This window comes from Anser cygnoides, chromosome 5 (assembly GCF_040182565.1).
Source record: "Anser cygnoides isolate HZ-2024a breed goose chromosome 5, Taihu_goose_T2T_genome, whole genome shotgun sequence".
Classification (NCBI taxonomy): Eukaryota; Metazoa; Chordata; class Aves; order Anseriformes; family Anatidae; genus Anser; species Anser cygnoides.
In genome coordinates, this window is record NC_089877.1 from 22709824 (window position 1) to 22731411 (window position 21588).

General features: G+C 34.6%; 1 protein-coding gene across 7 annotated transcripts in view; it reads right to left on the reverse strand.

Annotated features, from left to right (window-relative positions):
- The window catches only part of G2E3 (G2/M-phase specific E3 ubiquitin protein ligase), a 243817-nt gene that overhangs the window by 59919 nt on the left and 162310 nt on the right, over positions 1–21588 (reverse strand). For 3 of the 7 annotated variants that reach the window (XM_013174290.3, XM_048058863.2, XM_066997266.1), the window contains 2 exons: positions 13058–13154; positions 1469–1602 (listed from right to left, as the gene is read on the reverse strand). The exons of 1 other annotated variant lie outside the window; for it this stretch is intronic. The gene's annotated coding sequence lies outside the window, so the exon portion shown is untranslated. Of the gene's footprint in view, positions 1–355; positions 451–1468; positions 1603–10707; positions 10725–13057; positions 13155–21588 lie in introns of those variants that run through there. 3 more of the 7 variants (XM_048058864.2, XM_066997262.1, XM_048058865.2) reach the window with 3 other exon arrangements.

Sequence of the window (21588 nt, forward strand, 5' to 3'; positions counted from 1 at the left end):
TGTGGCTTTCTCAAATGAGTTAACAAAAGACTGGGGAAGAAGTTTAGTATGGTTGTCTTTCATTATATTAATAACATTTTATAATATATGGCAGTGATGCATAACCTTTCATGTATGTTTACAAAGTAATGACATAATTGTTCATGCTTACATGATAATTAAATGTGTTGATGTTTACAATTAGATGTAATAACATAAAGATGGTCTGAATGTTTGCCAATGCATCTTCTATCTGGATCTTTTAAAAATAATATACAGTAGCAACTAATTAGGTGACTAATCTTTATGGCAATTTACAAATGGTTTGTACAATACACACACAAGCAGACACACATACACATATTAACATTCTTACCTATCTAAACATAATTAGTTGGATAAAGTCAGTACATTTTTCCACATAAGTGCCTTTCTTCTGTCTATGGCATATTATCCTTACAGAACACCTGACTGGATTTAAATTGAAATACAATATAAGTAATTGTGAAGTATTTTATAATAAAGTTTACATTATTTGACATTATGAAAAGAAAATTTTCTTAGCGCTGTGATTTGTATGTACATTTTAGAGTAGTAGCATGAATCAATCAACTCCTGTAGAGGAATGACAAAAAGGGTCATTTATATGTCTGACATAAAATTTACATAAGAATAGATGTTTTTTTGTATTTTGATAAAGACGAAGGTGTTTCTTGTTCACTAAGACTGAAAATCTTGAATGATTTTTTCTTGCAGTGACATTATTAAGGACAAAAGGCTATAAGTACTGTCGCTTCAGAAAAATTTACAACAAAATCTTTAACCCTTGCAATTAATCACAATTTCCTTACAGAAAAGGGGTAAATTGTGGGCTATTTAAATATCTACAAATGAATACTAATATATTTCTATTTTCAAATTTTTTTTGGGGGAAAGCTTGGTTTAAGTTTTCAGGGGTTGGGGGTTAATGTGGCTACTGTACATTTCTGAACAAACAAACAGTTTATTAAAACTGACCTGTAGGAAACTTAAACACAGCAGGAACTTAATAATCTTTGTTCATTGCAGCTTTACAGAACCCAGAAAAGGGGACAGTGCGTAAGTACTGCTTAACACATTTGATATGTTACAGTTGTAAAACTGTAACCACGAGCAGCTAATCTAATTTAAAAAAAAAATCAGAAGTGATTATTAAGCTTCAAGGGAGCTGTGAACAAGTGTTAGTGATTGAAGAATATGTGGGACTTCCATTCAAACAGTCAAATTAAGTGATCAGCCCCTATTTAGGAGCCTTTTCAATATATTCTATGCCCCAGGGAATCTAGATCCAACCAAGAGCCATGGCCTATGGTTGTTCTGCCTACATTTGCAACAGCTTGAGGTATGCCATCTCACAGGGCTTAGGGAAATTGCTGCCAGCATAAACCAAATAATTCCCTCCCTCTGGTCTTCAAGAATAGCTGGAAAGTGTAATCTCTCATTATCAAACCTTCTGCTTTATTCTGTCCTGCTGTAGCTCAGTGTCATTGGCCTTGTTCACAGTCATCTCATCTTTGTCACAGATACATTTTTTTCAATGTGACAGAATCACATTTAGTGATCACGAGCTTGACAGATACACGTCTGTAAAAGAAAAAAAATATAAAGGGTAAACACGGAAAGATTTCATACAAGTTTAATACAAAATTTATATGTTTTTTTCCCATAAAGGTTCACATATTTCAGTAGAACAGATAAAACATTAATTATGATGTAATGCTATATATTCTTCTTTCGAGTAATAAAGGTGGCATCTTTCTTGAAAATTCCTTGTATTCGTGTTCATTCTCTTCATTCTAATATATATTTTTTCAAACATATTATTTACACCAGCTTCAAGTTTCATCATGAAAATCAAACCTTGAATTTCAGCTGTGTCAGGAACATTATTCTATTGCTTTCATATCTGTAGCTAGGTCTACTGTAAACTGATAAATGAGTGCTCATTTGCTACTGTCATATACCAGCATTATTTTACCATTCATACAGACAATCTATCACACATTTACCCAGCCAAGGACTTGCAGACATAATTACTTTACCTTACTCAAATTACTTCACCTAAATCTAATTAGCAACAGGGAGGTGCCGGTGCAACAGTCTCACAACATCTAAGCAACCTGAAAACATTAGGTTTCACGTGTTTTCTTCTCCTGTCATATAATCCTGTGATTCATTGATTTGTAGATGAGAATCTGACCTCTTCCTCTGGATTTACTGCAGACTGAATTAAAAGGTATCTTGCAGACTACACACAAAATACTGTGGAATGATGCAGGAGAACTATTTTCATGAACCTTCATAACATTGGTATTGGATGGGAAAGGATGGAGTGCTAAAATGGAAGCGTGAAGTTTCTCTACAGAAAATCTGAGAAACATCTGAGGGATGTCTATTTACAAATGCTAAGTAAGTTGCCCAATTTATGGCTATGAAATCTGAATGATGATATTCAGTGCTGAACTTTCTCTTAAACTGACAAGGCAAGCCTGCAAATAGCCGAAAGCCCTATGATCTTTTGTTGACTGCAAAATCTCTTAAGCAGATTCTCTTTTCCTATTGATCTGTAGGAATATTCTATGTTAGTGTAATCAGTAGGAACAGGATCTTGCTTTCTGAGTAGCGGGGGAAAAGGGAGAGGATACGCTCCAACATCTTAAAACAGATGCATTAGAAAGGACAGAACCAAACTGCTGCTGGAAAATCTGGAAAGAACATTGTGTTTGACACTTTATAGCAACTCACTTTTCTGAGAACATTTCTATATCCAAACCCTAACAATTCTACGTAAAGCTATTTACATGTAATTTTTTTTTAACTAGTAGCTTTCATCTAAAGAGTGTTTATTAGATATTTAGAGCATCATGTAAGTATAACAAATAATGATGAGGAAAAAAAAATATACCTGAAATTGTATACCCCAAAATATAGAGGTTGGACTAGATGATGATTTTGGAGATCGTTTCCCACGTGAATGATTCTATGATTTACTGAGAGTTGCCCCAAAGTGACAATATAAGAATCTCATGTCGCTTACACAAACTCAGTGCTCTTATCTCTGAAGAGTGACATAACATATTTTTAAAGAAGATATCAGATGACAAAGAAATAGCCAAAGCTTTCCAAACACAGTGCTCTCTCTCAAGCATACTCTGGAACCCATTTTTATTTGTCCCCATCTCTGCTAGATGCTTCCATCTCTAAATCTTCTCAACAAACCCCTTTAATTATAATTGGGGAAAAACTTCTCTGCCTCTCTCTTCCTCCCCTCACCCACAACAGTTTTCTGATTTTTCTGATTTTGAATATAGACCAGCTTATTTTCCCTACCCCTCAAAAAATCAGCACTGTAACTAGGAACTGTTTAAGATGAGGGGGGAGAAAAAGAAAGAGTGGACCAGATTATCTTCCACAATCCAATTGTTGCACATTAATTCACTTATACTATGTATATCTATTCTTTCTACAGGACAAAGGCCACCTTGTGTCATACTCCCTAGTTTTGGGAATAATATTAAGTTCATTGTACTATGTTTTTGTATCCTCCAAGTTAAGTTACTGGATTTATTCCACTCTTCAATTAATTTTACTTCAAGAAGAGATTTAGTCATGGGAAAATTCCAGGCAGCTACTGAAGGCAAAAAGATCTCTGGGGGTGTTGAGTGATCGGAAAGAATATATAAATCTCAAATAGGATGGACATTGAAGGTCTAACAAGATTCTGTTTGAGCCACTTCTTCCAGCTATATGATTATCTCATGTTTAGTTTGGGATGGTAAGATTCACTAATATCTGAGCTTCCATAAATACGCATCTTCTCAGCAGATAAATTAATAAAGAAGATAAATTAAGAGAGTGATTATGTGAAAAGAATAGATCAAACCAGTTGCAAGCCAGGATATGATCTGGGTAAGATAGGATAAGATCTGTGATCTTCTGTTCAGTATAGGCTTCATGATGCTGTCTACTCCCAAACGTAGTAAAACGTTTAATCACTCCATTTAATCTGATTAGGGAAAATGATAAATGAAAGAAATCTTTAAATATAATGAACAGTTTATCAGTCTTTTATTAACTATAATGCATTTCTCTGTCCTTCTTGACACGTAACAGATGAGCATTTACAAAGTAGTAGAGTTTGCTGAAAAATATAAATATACACTTCTGTGTTTTAACTGCCAAATAATACTTTAAGTTTCATTACAGGTTATGATATATTTTCTATGAAAATGAAAGAATCTTCAAAAACAAAAATTACTACTCTGTGAAGCAGGATTATTAAGTCAATCAGATTTCTCTGTTCTGATTTCTGCAATAAGCAAGGGAAACTTTTCTTTCCAAGGACACACAGAAGTAGTCACAATTAAATTTTTGTTGTTTTTGCCAAAGAATGAAGAGAACTAAATAGTAAACATGCCCTAAAGGTGAAATGCATAATAAAATCCTTAACTTTAGTATGAAAGACCTTTAATAAGTATCAGGAGTTGAGCATTAGATTTCTAAGCATCTCAGCATGAGTTGTATCAGCTGTCAAAACAATCCTACAAGAAGGACCAGATCTTCCTTTAAGTTATTTCTTACTTTTAGTAATTATTTTAGAATAATGAAATATACCATTTCAAATATCAAAAGGAGCTGTAGCTTATACACAGGTAAAACGCAAGATCTTGAGATAACCAGATGCATTCTTTCTTGGAAATTCAGTGATCCGTCACTATCAAACCACAGAACAAATCCCACTTTCTCACGTTTTTATTCATTTATTTTTTAATTTGTTAAAATTACACATACATAGACAAATATCATAAGGAACTGCTACCCACATAGACAACATAATTAACACGCTGTGCCTGGTATGGCATTTGCCAACCAGCATATTATCCAGGGCTGTTCAAACCTTCCCTATTATGTCAGTCAGTTCAAAGCTGCTATTGCAGAAAGATAGATATTTTATGTCAAAAGTCATTTGACCAACACATTTGCTTTCCTTAGCAACTACGCATAAATGTGTTGAGGCATTTCATCAGTAATAAGATTTAGTTCAGTAGTTGAAAAGATGACAGACTCCGATTAACAGTATTTTTGGTGAAGACCACACCGGTTATTTTGAGTATCGGGTTATGTCTGTTAAAGCTGAAGTTCGATGTTCCCTTCCCACAGCCAAGTATGCAAATATGCATGGGTGAAGATATGTATTATTTATAAATGAAGTCTAAATTGTTGATCTCTTTTGTGCAAAGTTTTTGCCTTGCCAAGAGGAGTTTGTTTCCATTCTTCTAACTGTCCCCATCACGTATTTGCATAGCAAAGTAGATGATCTGTACAGATTGTCTGACCACAAACAAGATTAAAATTTGTCTGGCATAATATGTCACTATGACATTCTCCTTGCAATATCATTACATGATGCAATATTTTGCAGTGACACCTACTAGCTTTCTCAGGTGCCTACATTTCTCTATGTGAAGTTTAAGGTCTGTTATGAACCAAATTTTGGAATGTGAGAATGTGACAACCAAACCTGTAGACAACGGATTACATGGACACTGCAAATTCAGCTTTTACCCAGTTTTTCTACTTAAAGGTATGGGTGATATTATATTTTCTAACATTTTTTGGACTTACAGTTTTTGTAAGCATCTTACAAGGCAGATGTTTTGCAATACAAAGGGCAAATTGAACAGGTCAAAACCCCCATCCAGTGTTGGTTTAACAGTTCCTACTTTCACTGACTTTGTTACAGTTTTAAAATATACCAAAATTTAAAACGAACCTATTTAGTCCTTGATGATTATGTTAAAATGGCTTGTTTCCATTAACAAACATAATGTAATTTTTTTATTGCAGTTTTTATTGTGAATCATATATAGGAGGAAGTGGGGTCAGTATTTAAAAAAAATCTCTTTAATTTTATCATTTAAGTGGTTATTATAAGCACCTCATCAGGTGTTAAGAACTCTTGAGTATTTCCTTTTGGAGGACTGTAGAAGGTAAATAATGTCTAGAAGCAAATAGAAGAAACTGTTTTTCAGTGTTTCAAGTGATTAGAATAGCATAAGCTAGGCCCTAGCTACGGAATCCTGCTTGATATTGGATATAAGATTGATATTGGGAATACAACAAATGACTTTATAAATTTCATATAGTGCTCATAATTAGCTTATCAGAACACCCACAACCGATGATTTCTGGATAAAGACACGTAATGAGGATAAGGTTTTAGGAACTATGTGTATTTTTATGCTGTTACTGAGTTCTAACAGGTTTTCTTTAGTAAAACTGATTCATCCTTGGTATTATTATTATTATTTACCCATATTTTAAAGTACATATCATAAAATGACACTACAGAAATAATATAATTCTATGTTAAGCATTATAGATTAATCTATAGAAGTACATTGCCAAAACTTTTGAGTGTTTGGTTGGATGACTCAAATTCAAGGGCAGGGAAGTTACCTAGGATATCAATGGATTTGGCTTTCTTAGGAATGGGAGAAAATATTAGACTCTATTTGCGCTGTACTAAGGGAATTAGATTGGGGGACACGGGTGAATATTGATAGTAAACCAATGAATTAGAAAAGTTTGGGAGAAGCAGTGTAAAAGAGCTTTCCCTCTGAATGGATTTATAAAGCAAATTTCTTTGACTGTTGAATTTAAGACGGTAATATATTTTTGTTTTACTGAGCCTGTTATACAGATTTTGCAGTCAGATGCCTGAAAGCCACAGAAACTAGAAAAGAAGAGCTGCAAGATTATCGGATTACCACTAAGGGTCACATACTTTGCTATTTTATCAATCATATTCTCAACTTGTATTTGTATTTATTTTCATCATAAAGAAGTATACTTATGTACTGTTTAAGTACACACAATTGTTTCTACTTTACAGTGCACGACATTCAGAACAACATGATATTTCCTTTGTTTTCTAACCATTGAGGAAATATAATTGTGGTATGTACATTTTACTTTACTATGTACTGGTACATGTGTGTATGGGGGAGAAAGTGATGTTTCTGAGAACTAAAGGTATGGAAGACAGTTTACTTTTAATAAAGTAGTCAGATGAATCTATTTAAAGGGCAAAACAGTGGAAATTTTGTTAAGCATGCTAACGTGAGTGGATATAAATTGAGTTTCAAAACCAGATGATAAACAACAGTAGCTGTTTCCTCCTGTGCTCTAAAGACAACTCAGACAATCATGACCTGGAATTTCTAAAGGGAATATAGACTATATGGATTACGACCACCTTATGGTAGTTATAAGTTATGGCGTTAAGTCTTTAGAAAATTGGATGCTCCTACAGCAGCAGGCCCACATTTTCCCAGTCTTCTTTTTTGCCAGTTGGATACTTATAGAAGGCCTTCTTGTTGTGTTTGACATCCCTCACCAGGCTAAACTACTGATGGGCTAGATTGCCTCGGTTAATGTGAAATAGTAGGATGAGATAAGTTATATCACAAGTAAATGAAATCTATGCCATTTAGGTTACAAAACCATCGACTGAAGTTATAGTAAGGGGGAAAAAAAAAGACAAAAGACTTTTTTTGGAGTGCACTGTGGACTGCAGAGTTCTGAAAGCTGGAGCTCCATACAGTGCACATCTGTGTGAATATGGTTGTGCTGATTGCATATGCAAACTAGATCCTGGAAACCAAAACAGATGCCTCTGCTGTCACAGCATGGATAATCAGTAAGCCACACAGCTGGCCCAAAGGTAGTTAGAAGCTGATGCCAGAAAGTCTATCAGAGTTGCGTTCTTGATTTAACCTGTCACTTTTATCTGAATTATTCTTTTTTTTTTTTTCTTTTTCCTCTTTTTCTTTAAATGTAACATCTTTAAGAAAACCATTTGCTTTGACTATACTAAGACAACATGGAAAGGAACCTTTGTGTAAATGAAAGATCAGGGTAATAACAAAAGCCAGTATCATGTAATATCATGTAAAGGTGAGCTAGAGGTGGAAGCAGGCAAAGAAAGAAAGATTGAAAAAAAAATGATGAGAGGAATTTTTCAGAGGTTAAAGATAGCAGGAAGTTATCTGAATCTTGAAACCCATTGGAATTAGGAGTCATATAGGAGCACAATAAATGCTTCATCCCCTAGGAAAAAAAATAAGTGTTATTGAGCATGCAGGTTATTCATTCAAAGTCTAGGAACGGAGAATTTCCTTTTCCCATCACCTATACCAGCTATGGTAACTAGGTTTTGGGGTAGGGAGCATGGGTTTGAGCGTTCAAACCACATTGTTCCTCTTACTGAGGTTGTAATTTCCTTGTGTGGAAATCTGAGTAGAAGGCAACTTTTCTTTGTTGTACCAATCTTGTCATAGGTACTCAGTAAGAGATGGCTACTGATTTCAGTGACTATTATAATGTAGATTTTATCCTTTTATCCAGTTTTATTACTGTTTTTAAGTCAAGCAACATAAACCTATTCCAGGTGGGTTCTGGTTTCCATAAAAACTAAATTACAATTTGCTTTTTATGAAACCAGTCAGTAATGATGGTGTCCTGGGCAAATGATGAATAGCTATTTTGGCTTGTTTCATAAAAATGGTGTTTTCGTATTTCATAGTGAGCTGAACAGAAGAACTGTAAGGGAATTGGACTGAAGCTGATATTTTCTACAAAGTCATTCTGTACTCACAAGAAAGCAGTATCCCAACAACTACACTGTTACTAGTTCATTTCATTACAGATGTTAAAAAAATCACACTTGTTTTCCATTTTTCACCTTTTCTCTGAGATATGAAGCATGGGCTAAATTTACATAGAACAACTACGCATGTACATTCCTAAAGTTTTGCTATTTTTTTTCCTAAGCAAGTGACTCTTCAGCCTTTATTGCTATTGTTTCCTAGCACTTATTCTCTTCCATTACTGTTTTTTTTTTCTCTTGCATACTGGAATGACAGAAAGCTGCACCCTCTATCACATGACCTAAATATTCTTTTACAGAGAAATATTTTCAAAGCAGTGACCTTCCAGAGCAAGCTACAAATTTGATAGTAAAAGCCATTCTATTGATGCTTCTCCTTTCCTTTGTTCCCTTCTCCTAAGGAGAGTAGATTGGAAATACAGCAATTATTCTGCCTGGAAATTGAAAGGGATTTCTGAGCAACCTTGCACAATTGAGCTGGCACATGTAAAAACTGTTTCTGACTCACTGAGCTGGCATATACTGCTAAATCAGCACTGGCAGGGCTCCAGACAGCCTGTCACCAACACTGGATATTGCAGTAAGTACCAGTTCTGAGTATTGTATCCAAATTGGTTTTATTGAGTTGTTTCCTTCAGTGCTGAAAGGTCTGGCTTAAGAAACTAAAGCCTTGGACTAAAAATAAAGAGACCACAGTGGAAGTAAGTGTATGTCAGCTGAGCCATGGTAATTGAGTATGCTATTAATAAAAATACTTTGCTTAAGTTTCCTTCAATGCCCATACTCTTACATGGACAGACTTTTAATTTTTTACAAGTATATCAATTAGTTTCTCAATTATCTTTCTAAAATAGTTCAGAAAATAAAAACGTAGACCAAAACATTCAAAGAACGATTATAAACTGCAATACCTATGATTTGCTCAGGCCTAGCAAATGATCTATTTTTCTTCAAATTTTTTGGAACTTCTTTGTTGGGATAGGAGGGTATCCTTAAGGAACGGTTCTCCTTTACAAGTAATTAGGTAATCTTGATATTATAGTCAATTAGTTTCTCATTTCAGTTTAACCTATGCCATATTTCCTTTCACTTCCTGCAGACAGGAAAGATACACAGAGACAGCAATCACAATTCAGCTAATCATGGAAATTTACTAGTCTGCGATAATTCAGTTTGATCTGGTCTGTATGCTTGATATATACAAAGTGACACCCACTTTGGACAAGATGTGTCCCATTTAAATTTAGGTATATATTAAGGAGCTTCCAATATACTTGATGGAAAATAATCTCTGGGTCTACAGTGGGGTTCATATATTAAATATCACTGACTGTAGAGAAAGAGAAGATGGCAGAGGTAAAAACAGCAGGGAAGCACGCCATATTAGAATAATGGAGCCTGTGACCGTGCATCCAGGATGTCAGAAACCCTACGTAACTCTGTAAAGTCTTTGAGGTCATCACTGCACTTAGTGTCCATGTTAACCAGATTAAAGGTAATCTGTGTCACTATCTATGCTGCAGCACCTTCTTTGATTGCACAGTACGCATACCCATAGTCCTTTGGAAAATAGGAATGGACCATAAAAAATCAATCTACTCTTCTTTTGCAAAACAGAATGAACTGGATCTGAATTACTCCTGATGTATTTTATTAAATCTAATCCAAAAAAGCTCCACCAAGGGATTTAAAGATGGTCTGACACATTCCAAACAATTTGTTTCATTAACAGATGAAAACTTTTCATTTGCAGACTTCTATATTATCTGCTCTCCAGTTAAAGCAGAGACGATCTAAACCTCTAACAATGTGCTGGGAAATGCTAGAATGCTTGGTTATCCCTGTCTGCAGGTTCCAGCACATATTGGAAATGGAATAAATCTTGTGTCATAGAATAGCAGTGAAATTCACAGGGCTTGAGACAATGGTGAAATAGATGCATTCATTTACAAACAAACAAACAAAAGATAACACAGGTATTAAGACAATAGGTACAGAAAAGATGTTTATACCCGTACCTCGTACTTAGTAGGTTCCAAATTTTTTCTCACCCTGTCAAGCTAAAACATACTTCAGAGCTTCTGGCTGATGTACAGCCCTGCATCTTCAAGTTGTATTAATGAGAAGAAATCTGTCAGAGGGGAGTCATACTTATTTTTACAGCAGATTATCTTTGAGAGCTATTCATTTTTAAAATCCCCCTCCCTCCCACTATTTCTGGTTTTCTTAATATTAACTCACTGGTGAAAAGTTTTCTTTCATCACTCCATTGCTTTCCTTTCCCAGCTTTGAAAATGCCAGGGTCTTCTGGTTGTGGTTAGATACCATTACAACCTGCTCAAATACTTAGAGGTGAATCACTACCAAATCAAGAAGGAAAATGCTGTTTTCCACCTGCTAAAGCAATGCTCAGTCATTGGTACCTTCATATTTATGAAGATAAACTGAACTTTATGTTCCATGTAAATGTGTAAATTGACAATCAGACTTCTGCAAATGGGATTAATACTTGCTTTTGATTAAGACTGTGTCACTTCATTGATCTTCGATTAAGACCACGTAAAAATAACTGACTTTGGGGTGATATTGAGCTTGGGATGAACAAAGCGACCAATCCTGTCTTTAAAGTTATTGAAACTATTGATTCTACAGAAGATTCTACAGTCTGCTGATGCTATCTTCACCCATATGTTATTACACTTTCCATTTACATGTTGGTTTTCAATGTCTAGTTTAAATTTCCGTTCCTGAAATTTTAGGCTATTCTTTCCCATTGTATCTAACATAGGCTGGGTTAATAAAATATTCCCTCCTTGCTGCCTTCTCTCAGTTTGTTTTAGCTACCTTCTTCCAACCTCTCATCATATATTGTGTTTTCCAGATCTCTATCTTTTTTAGCTCCTCTTTTCTGCATTCTGTTCAGACGCGCATAACTTTCTTGATATATCATTCCCCATGACTGGATGGAGTTTTTCAGCAGACCAAAAGGATAATTCAACATGCCTTAAACAACGCCATATGAGATCTGCTGTTTCAGGTCATATCCTGCAGAACTCCTCCCTCACCTGATACTTCCCATGCTCTGTATAGCTGATGGTTGTTCCCTCTACGTAAAACTTTGACATGTGTTCTTGTTGAGCAGCAATCTCTTTTCAGTACCACCTTTTCAGTTCATTAAAAACTTACTGAATTCAATTATGTTTTCCATTATGCTTGCAATTCCTCCCAAGTTGTGTCACCTTCAAATGTGGTAACTGTTTTCTATTCTATAATGCAAATCCATAACATAAATACTGAACCAAACAGGACAGATCCTTCTGGAAGCTGTACTGATATATCATTGTAGTTAATGGGATGGCTTTCAATTGACTTGATAGTAACTTTGTCATTGTATCTTAACTTGCTTCTGAGGATGTAATGGAGGGTTGAAAACCTTATGATGTTAACACAAATTACCTCTCCTGCTTATAATTACATACAAACAAGCTTGTACATTTTGTCTGCATCAGTGTGGGTATATTCAGTCAACATATTTTAACTCACAACAGTTACAGAATGTAAAGAAACAAAACTATTTCAGATGAATGAACATTTTTTTAGTCAAAAATAAACTTGAAGGCATATAGATTTGTTGATACTAGAAATGTACTCTTCTATGGCTTGTTTATACAGCTTTTTGTGCAACCAAAGGCTTCTCTGAAAATATGAGTATATAAGAATCTAACTTGAAATAAACTTCTGTGCCTTAACCATCTATATGTAACCAAAGGAGTAGGCCTAAAGGTTTGTGAAAGAAAAATGCCAAGCCCATCAGTAGGCTCTTCAGCTGCAGTCAGCTTGTTTTCTCTATGGCATCACTGTTTTTTACACCTTGAGCTGATGAAGACATGCATGCTGAAATGCTTTGATTCAGCTGCTCTTACTAGCACTAACCGACCTTCAGGAATTTGGTTAACAGAGCATTAGCCTTTAAACCTCTACTGTAAAGAAGCAACTCTGTCACTTTGCAAAAAATGGGTTTTACCCTTAATGGTTGTATAATGTATCACGTAGTGTGATTCACTATAAGAATTTTATTTATCTAATGCTATGGTTATATAATAACCAAAGCTGAAATATTTGAATTATTTTGAACTGATAGTTAAAGAAGCTCTTTCTATGTCCTTGAAAGGACACTAATGATGATCATATATAATACACTAAACACCTCTGCAAACCACTCTGCTCTGGATTAGCTTTATTCAGAACACAGACTGTGATTTTGCTTTGGAAATCTTTATAATTCCTGTGACCTATACAGTTGAAAAAAAAACCCCATCCCACAGCTATACTTTTCCAAAAGCAGAACAAAGAGAAGAAATAACATACCTTTCACAAGGGACTTGGTATTATCTGAAACCCTATAATCCAAATCTCATTCTGTTTCTTCAATTGGTTGAGTGATTTCAGTAGGCGTGCCTGCAATCTAATCAATTTTAAAACAGCTGTAAAAATAGATTTCATTCACCGAAGGCCATCCTACTCATGGATTAACATCAAAGTTAGTAAACATAAAAGGGGTGTGATGAATTACAAATATCTCAATAGTACCATACAACTTACCCCAAGACTGTGATTTATCAGCAATATTTGGGGTAGCTGCTCCTTTGGAACATAACACTATCACTTAGGAATAATATATATATATAAAAAATTGCTTTATCTAGCAGCAGAGAAAAATTTCTTCCTGTGCCAGGAAGATCTTGTGAAACCCTGTACTAGCTGGTTAACACTCATCTGGAAGTTTTAAAAGGGGCTTTACATAAATAAAATATCATAATCATATTAAGCATACAGAAGATGTTATAGCTCAGATGAGCTATATTAGCCTTGCTAATAGTTTGTCCCTATGTGTGCTTTCTTGAGAACAAAGGATGTTTCTGCTAGAGCTACTTCTCAGAATATACAATATATATGTGAATGGTAAATGCAAACATGCATGGTACCTTACTAGCGATAGTGTTTCTGGTGACAATAAATTACATTAAAATACAGTAAATATGGAAAGGTTGAGAGTGGAATAAGCCTAAAAAGAAGGACCTTAAAAGAAACATTAAAGTATTTTGCATTGAATTTCCTCCTGTTCTTCAGAAACAAAATATTAGCATTACTCTATGTGTTACAATAAACACACAGATAGGAAAAAAATTACCAAACAGAAAAAAATAAAATAAATAAAAATTCTTGCTGTCAGTATTCCAAAGACAGATGGATCAGGAATGGAAAGGATGCAATATATTAGAATATATTAGTGCAAAAATTAATTAAGCCTGTGCTTAGCCATAGTTCATGAAATGAATCTGAGTTTTATTTAACAAAATACATTCACCTGTATATTGTGAACCAGAAGTTCTCCACGCTTTCGGTCTATTTCCTGTCTTTGTCAACTGGCAGATACTACAGGGGAAGTCACAAAGGGCTCCACAAGAAGCATACTTGAAATAATCTACTTAGTGGAAAAGCCTTTTTTTCTAACTTTGTACACGATGGTTTAGATTTAAGGGCATGAAGGCTTGTATCTTCCAAATCTGATATTCATTAGGCATTAATAATATCTTATGGTAATTTGTTCCCTAGGTTAGATATCCATGGCAAGTATTTTCTTCCTTCAGTTTGTTCTATGTATTTTACTCTATTCTTCTTCACACCAGTGAAACTGCTGTTATTTCACATTACTCTAATTTACCAAGCCATTTACATTTCCTCGGTAACATTTTTTGAAACCTTCTTCTATTATTGATGTAATATTTTTTGAGATAAGATGGTCAGGACTGAAATCAGCTTAACGGGAGAGCATACTACTCTTAATGGGAGAGCATACTACTAATTTATATGCACTCGGTGTTGTTTACTTCTCACTCTTTATGTACGACAAACTATAAATACGACAAACTTTATTCTTACAGTTGACTTAAATACAGTGAAACGCCCCAAAACATGTATTTCCATTTTAATGGAGGTATTACAAAAATTTGTTTGATCCAGGATTTCTTGATGCTTTCTGTTTCCAGCTCATCTCACTTTAATGCTGTGTGCATTGTTTTTCCTATATATAGGAAAAACTGTTTTTCCTATAAACAGGAAAAACTTGTTTTTCCTATATATAGGAAAAACTGTAAACTTTTTCCTATATATAATCTGTAGTTGCCTCATAATTCAGAGAATATATTTTTTTTCTTCACAACTGTTTCTGCAAAGTTTCAGTACACTGAAGATCCAGTGAACAGTCAGTAGAGTGGCTGTTACTTTGTCAGACACTGAAGACCTTCATGTGTGAGGGTGATGATGGAAAAGCTAAAACTGTAGCCAATTAGAGTATCACCTTTACATTCAATGCTGTCTCCAAACAAATAGCTTTCCTTTTATATACTCTGCACATTCAATCATTCTTAGAGTGGGGGTAATTAAAGTGATTAAAAGGGCTTGTTAAGGAGTCAGATCTTTTCAGATAACGTGCCAATATCTTAAAAATGATTTATTTATTTACCACATTTTCAGTGGGTGATTTTAAAAGAGTTTGACGTGCACTTGTGATGAGAGACTTCCCAGATTTCATTCAAGTTTTGAAATGACAGACTTGCCCGGCAACAGCAATGGTTCAAAGTATCAGTGCTTTTCTGGCAACGCTAATATCAGAGCATTAATGTTGTTTTAAGACTCTGCTTGTGGGTATAACATATAGTTTAAATTTAGAAAGAAAAGCCTACTGGGGTTCCATAAATCTGCAAAATGGTCAGACTTTCATGCTACTATGGTTCACTGCACAGCAACATTTCTGTGTATGACTCAGGAATAAATTGTGCTAGGTCAGCTTCATATTAAAAATCTAGAACATTTATTTGAAATGTGTTTTTTCCTTTATGATGAACAAAGTTTTAATTTTGCTTATTGATCTATGCTCATAGTTTATTCCTTGTTCTGCTATATACTCTAATATAATAACAAAAGAAATTCATTCCTCTTTCCTTTCAATTAAATATAATGTTTCTTCTTACACGTTCAGACTAAGGCAAGTCCTTTATAAAATTTGTAGAAAGATGAACTGTTGCATGCTTTCACAGTAAAGCACCTGTGGCTGCAATCTTAACATTGATATGTATCTTTACATAAGTATCATGAGGCGACAGTGGAAAAGAATAGATCATTCCAGTTGTGGAGAAAGGCATAACCATATTTGCTACATATTTTTACACTCAAGTAGCATCGTGCATGTCCTTTCATCGTCAAAAGTTCACACTATTGCATGTTGTAAAAAAGGCAACATTGCTTGTGGTTGTTTAAATGGCACTTCTATTGAAGTCCATTACTAGCTAGATCTTAGACCTGACCAGAACAGACCTGACCTCCATTTCTCTCACAGAAATGTGGAAATAAAACTTTTTTAGCAAGCAACATAATAGATAAAATGAGGACTCATATTTCATACTACTGGACTGTGTTTCTTGGTTCTACACGAAAGCACACCCTTCCAGCTATAGGCTAAATCTCTGCTGCAGTACTCAAAAAATAAACAGCTGTGATCCTCTGGGTATTGAGCTATTCAGGCTCTCTTATGACTGTAAGGGACACAAACACAAGGCATGTATACATGCACAGAGCCAAACAGTAGAATCTTAATGACCTTGGCTGGAAGACATTTTGAACATTTGGGTAGTATTTGTTGCAATTATTATGCTGTAACACCACCCTGCTTCCTATGAAGGAATTCAGGTATACAAATGGTAAAGTACATGCAAACCATTTGCTGTTCTCATCTGGAAAGTGTAGAACTTGCACTATTTTGGAAAAGCACATAAGCAACTGGTTCTGGCCCTGAGTCCAGGCAGCCAAAACCCCAAGGTGGGCTGTAACACCAGCTTTCTCTAGGTTGTTCTTTTCCATAACCTGATTACTGCTGGGAAGTGGGAAAGCAAAGATGTCTTACAATTTGGGTCCTACTGAGAGAGACACTCATAACTCTCACTAGGGTGAGCATTTGTTTCCTTATTTCCCTTGCTGACCCCCACATCTGTATCAAATATATATTCTAAGGCATCCTTACTATCTCTCTGTAAACTTTTGGTTATTGAACTAGTTTACCTATAGATCAGAGGTTCAACTTTACCTCAAGCTGAGAGATAGCATTAGCTGTATTTGAAAGCTGTGTTCAGTTCTGTCAGTCCGTTCATTTTCTAATGCACATATAAATAAAAGTTTTTATTTTTATAAATATAAATAAAACACAATGCCCACTTGTTTCTGGTTGTTGCCTTCAAGTGATCACGATTTTTCAAGCATAAGGTAAAGATGTGGTCAATACAACTTCTAAGAGCTTTTATTTTGAATGGAACATGCACATTGATAACATGTTATGGTGAATTTGAATATAACCTACTCTGTAAAATCGACCCTGTCTTTAGAATTTTAAAGATCCTATCTTAATATTTTAATCATTACAAAGATACTGCAGCCTCTCTTTTCCTTTCTGTATCAGATAATGAAACTCCAGAGTAATTATTACTTTATTGTATGTGCTCTTATTTAAGTAATTCCCCTTATCTCTGCAGTCTGTTAATCAGCTTCTAGGTTGTACAAATCAGTATAACACTAAGTGCATTGTGGTCAAATTTACCTGAAAAAGGCAGGTGTAAGTATCACATAAATCCTTGTAATTCGAAGTGACACCCATAGCTCAGGGCATTAGCACTGGATTAGTTACTACACAATGTAATTGTTTATGCTGTTTTGCAGTGTAATACAGACAAGGCTACACAATCAAAGCTTTCACAGACATAAACAGACATCATACACTGTAATTATATTTGTCTGCAAGATTATAATAATCATAGATGGCAGGTATTATAAAGCAGTTCTTTTTTTTCTGGTTAACCCATTCAGTATACTCATCTTACTCCAAAAGCAGTTTCTAATATCAGAGTAAAAGTCTGTTTTTGCTATATTCCTGTGGTGGGAATTTTCCATAAAACGGATTAAAAAAAAAAAACACAAAATATTAATTTACATTTTGCCTTTTCAGTTAGTACTATAATGCATAATATTTCCTTTTGACACAGATTTTCTTTTACTTTTTGTCTGAGTACTTCTTAGGAGTTTAAAGCAAAAGACCCTAAAACCACTTCAGAAATGCCCCTCAGAAACAAAGGTTTATGTATGACTTACAATTAGCACAGTGTCATACTCTGTAAATCAACACGTAAGGATTTTATCTTAAAGCTACTGAATGCACTTCTGTTTTTAGAGCATAGATAACCCTTTTTATGCCAAATATAACAAAACCTACATTCCTGTACTGAGAGCGCAAAAGATACAGACGTTAAGAAATAGGTGAGTCTGAAAAAATCTTCACATAATAACAAAAGTTTCCTGTATTTTCCTTTCTTTTTTTTTTTTTTTTTGGTGAAGAGAACCTTGACACCCTCATGATGTGCAAACCCAGTGCTATGACACCACTGAGAAACTGGAAGGATACAAGGAATGAAAGTTTTGGAACCATGTAGGATATGGCCTGTATCAGACATTAAAAAAAATAGGAGGTGATTAACGTGGAAAAATTGATTTTACAAAAAGTAGTTATAACAGTTAGTTAGAGAAGTGTTTGATATGTTACACAGAGGAATAACAGGGTAGAACGGTATAAAACCAAGAAGGATTTTTTAGACTAAGCTATGGAAAGTTACGAGTGAGGGAAGAAATGTAAGCTCATTCTCTTGGAAGAACATTTAAAAATAAATAAAACACAATCTGAAAAGCATGGTTTTACAAACTGATCCATCTAAAGCTTGTATTAGTTGATTGATTGGATCAATCTTTATGTGAGATAAGATAGGACAGGGGAAAGTATTATATGCAGTTCAAAGCATTTTCCCAAACTACGTTTTAATGGTTGTACTTCCATTACAATTTTTTAGTGCTATGGTCATTAGGTATCTATTTAACCAGTGCAGCTGACTGTCAGGTACTGTAAAAACATATATAAAAACACAGTCTTTGCCATAAAAAACTATGAAATGTTAAGCTCAGATAAGTAAGAAGGAAAGATTGGTGTGAAGTAAAAGTTCAATTACAAGTTTTTGGATACAAAATTTCTTTGTCATTATAAAAAATTTTAATGAAGTTTATTCTTAATTGTGTCCAGTTGCTGTGTTCATAATAGCTGCTGTCATCTTGCCGGAATGGGGTTTTGTGACTGGTCTACATATGTGAGAAAACAAGTTGGTCCTCTTGAAATAGTGAGCATAAAGAATGTGGAAAAGGTAATGCCATTCTGGCCCCTTTGACCTGAGTTGTTACCTCATGTTACCTGAGTTGGCAGAAAGGGATGGAGCCCTGTTTTAAGCATCGAGAAAGACCGTGAAGTTATATGTTCACAACCATGTTCACATATCATGTTAGCTGGTGCTATTTAATGGTTTAAAATCTTTTCAGCACCATACCATGCTAGTTATCCTAAAGAAGGCTGGTCTAATTGTAGCAGATCCTGTTTGATGATGGACTTTCAGAGCACAGCAAAATCTGACAGTAATTACGAAAGATGTGTGTCTGATATAAAATTCCTTTCTGGAGCTGCTCCTTTTTGAGGCAGCTGCCCTGGGAAGCAAAAGAATAACATAAAATAACAAGTACAATAACAAAGATGTGCAAAATTATGATATCCCCACCCCACTTCATTTGTGAATATAATGCCACTATGGAAAATTGAGGCCTCAGATACTGCTCTACTTCATCTCATAACGAAACTTAAAACTTCCAGCCTACATTGTAAGTCTTTCAACTGTCATCTTTTGATAGCACCTTTTAAATAAGAGAATTGGACTTTCCTTGGGAGCTGAAAGTCTAAAACAGTGTTCAAAATCATCTACATCTATCTCCATATGCTAATATATGCTGTCTTTGTATATGATTACTGGAAATAATGAGATATCATATGATAATTGATGTATTCAACCAAACATAATCTGTCTGTGCTGTTTTAGATGTATTTGTGACTGGTCCCTGATCAAATACCTGTGTTGGAAGAATAGAATTTTCTTAGCCATAAAACTAGTCTGATTATAACCCCGTTCCAATACCTTTCAGAGCAAGTAACCTGCCATCTGAGCCAACCTGTATTTCTTTCTTTTTTTTTTTTTTTTGAACATGCATTACCCATTACCATTACCATTACCATTGTCTGGTAAACCAGACAATGTGACTCACTCATATTCACGTTTACCTGAAATTTATCTGAATTGCTACTCTGTTATCCAGTATTTCAGACTCTCTATAAAGACAGAGATCAGTTGAGTTGGTACTCTGAAATCTTCACAAATTTAAGCTAGACTTGAGTTTTAGCCAGTCTTTCTACTAGCATCCATTCCTCTATACACTCTGATGGCTCAACATGAACCCTTCTACTGCCTGTGTTTTGTACAGAAGTAAGATGGTGGTTCTCATTTTCTGCAGTTATGGTGCTGAGAAAGATAAGGAACATACTACTAAGAAACATAAACTCATTTTCTGTTCCAATCCATTTCTATGCCATCTCCATCCTTTCTGCTCATGGAATTGCACTAATTACCAGTGCTGTAATAAATGTTTTATTTACATCTGCAGCTTACATATCTTGTATGCACTAGCATTTTCCAAACTCATATTTTATCTTGTTGTTTATTTGTATAAAGTTCAGTCATTAGGCTTTTGTTATTGTCCAAATTTTATGTAAATATACATATGTGTAAATATTGAGAAAAGAAATAACACAGAATTTAAAACATGAATGAAGTTAATGTAAATCCTTCACTGAGCCTGGTATTGATATATGTTATATGCTTGCTTTAATTCCCTACATGAATCAGTTTTTTCAAAGTCATCCTCCGTGCATATTTCCTGCTCACATTATGGTCCTTTAGCCAATAAACAGACTAGTCAGTTTTCCTGAAACAGGGAGAAGGAATGAACTTCGAGTCAGCTCTCTGCTTTTCTGCTTAGGCCTTCTGTTTAGGTTGTTTGAAATGTATGTATTGCCACCTCCAAATTACTCTAATGCTGACAAATATCTTGCCATTTGTATTTAAAGTGAAATTAACAGCAGAGATTTGAAGTGGTGAATTGGCACAATAAAGAATTTTTATTTGCTCTGCTGAATATCAGAAAGGACTTGTGTCAGGAAGAAGAGGAATAATGAATTGATACTTTGACAAAGGCATACACAACTTCTGTTAGCTCTCTAGCTACTTTTTGGTATGTCAGTATTATCACCTTTCTTATCACTAAACATTCACTTCAGCACTCTAAGAACTAGTTGTACAGAAAAAAAAGCAAAACATGCCTCTTCCAATTATTTCTAAGAAGTACCACACAGAGATTTTTCTTCTTTGCTAACATCTTTGTTGATGCCAAATACTTTTGGCATATTGGGCATCCCTAAGCGGAATTGTGGGTTGGTGTATTTACAATGTATTGCTTGAAAGGGTATCTGTATATGATCTTATAGACATTAAGCTTAATTAACAGCAGAGAATTGGTAACCCTACTATTATTATTATTATAAAAAAGATTAAATTATTTGTTACAGTGTACTGTTGTGTCTGTCCATACAAGTATCACAGCTATGTAACCGTAGTGTGGACTATGAATGTTACCACTGAGGTGCTATGACTGTCTACAACCATAAATAATTTCACTGTAAATTACACTAATCTGATTTAAACATGACCAAACACTTTTAATACAGTCAGGCAGAAGCTTGCATTAAAATTTTACACTTGTTTTTTTTACTCTAAAGAGGCAGAGAGCCCACAGAGTATTATTATATAGGATTTTTTTTTTCATGAAAATAGTCTTCAATACATCACTGATTGAAATTTAGAATCCTTTTTAAT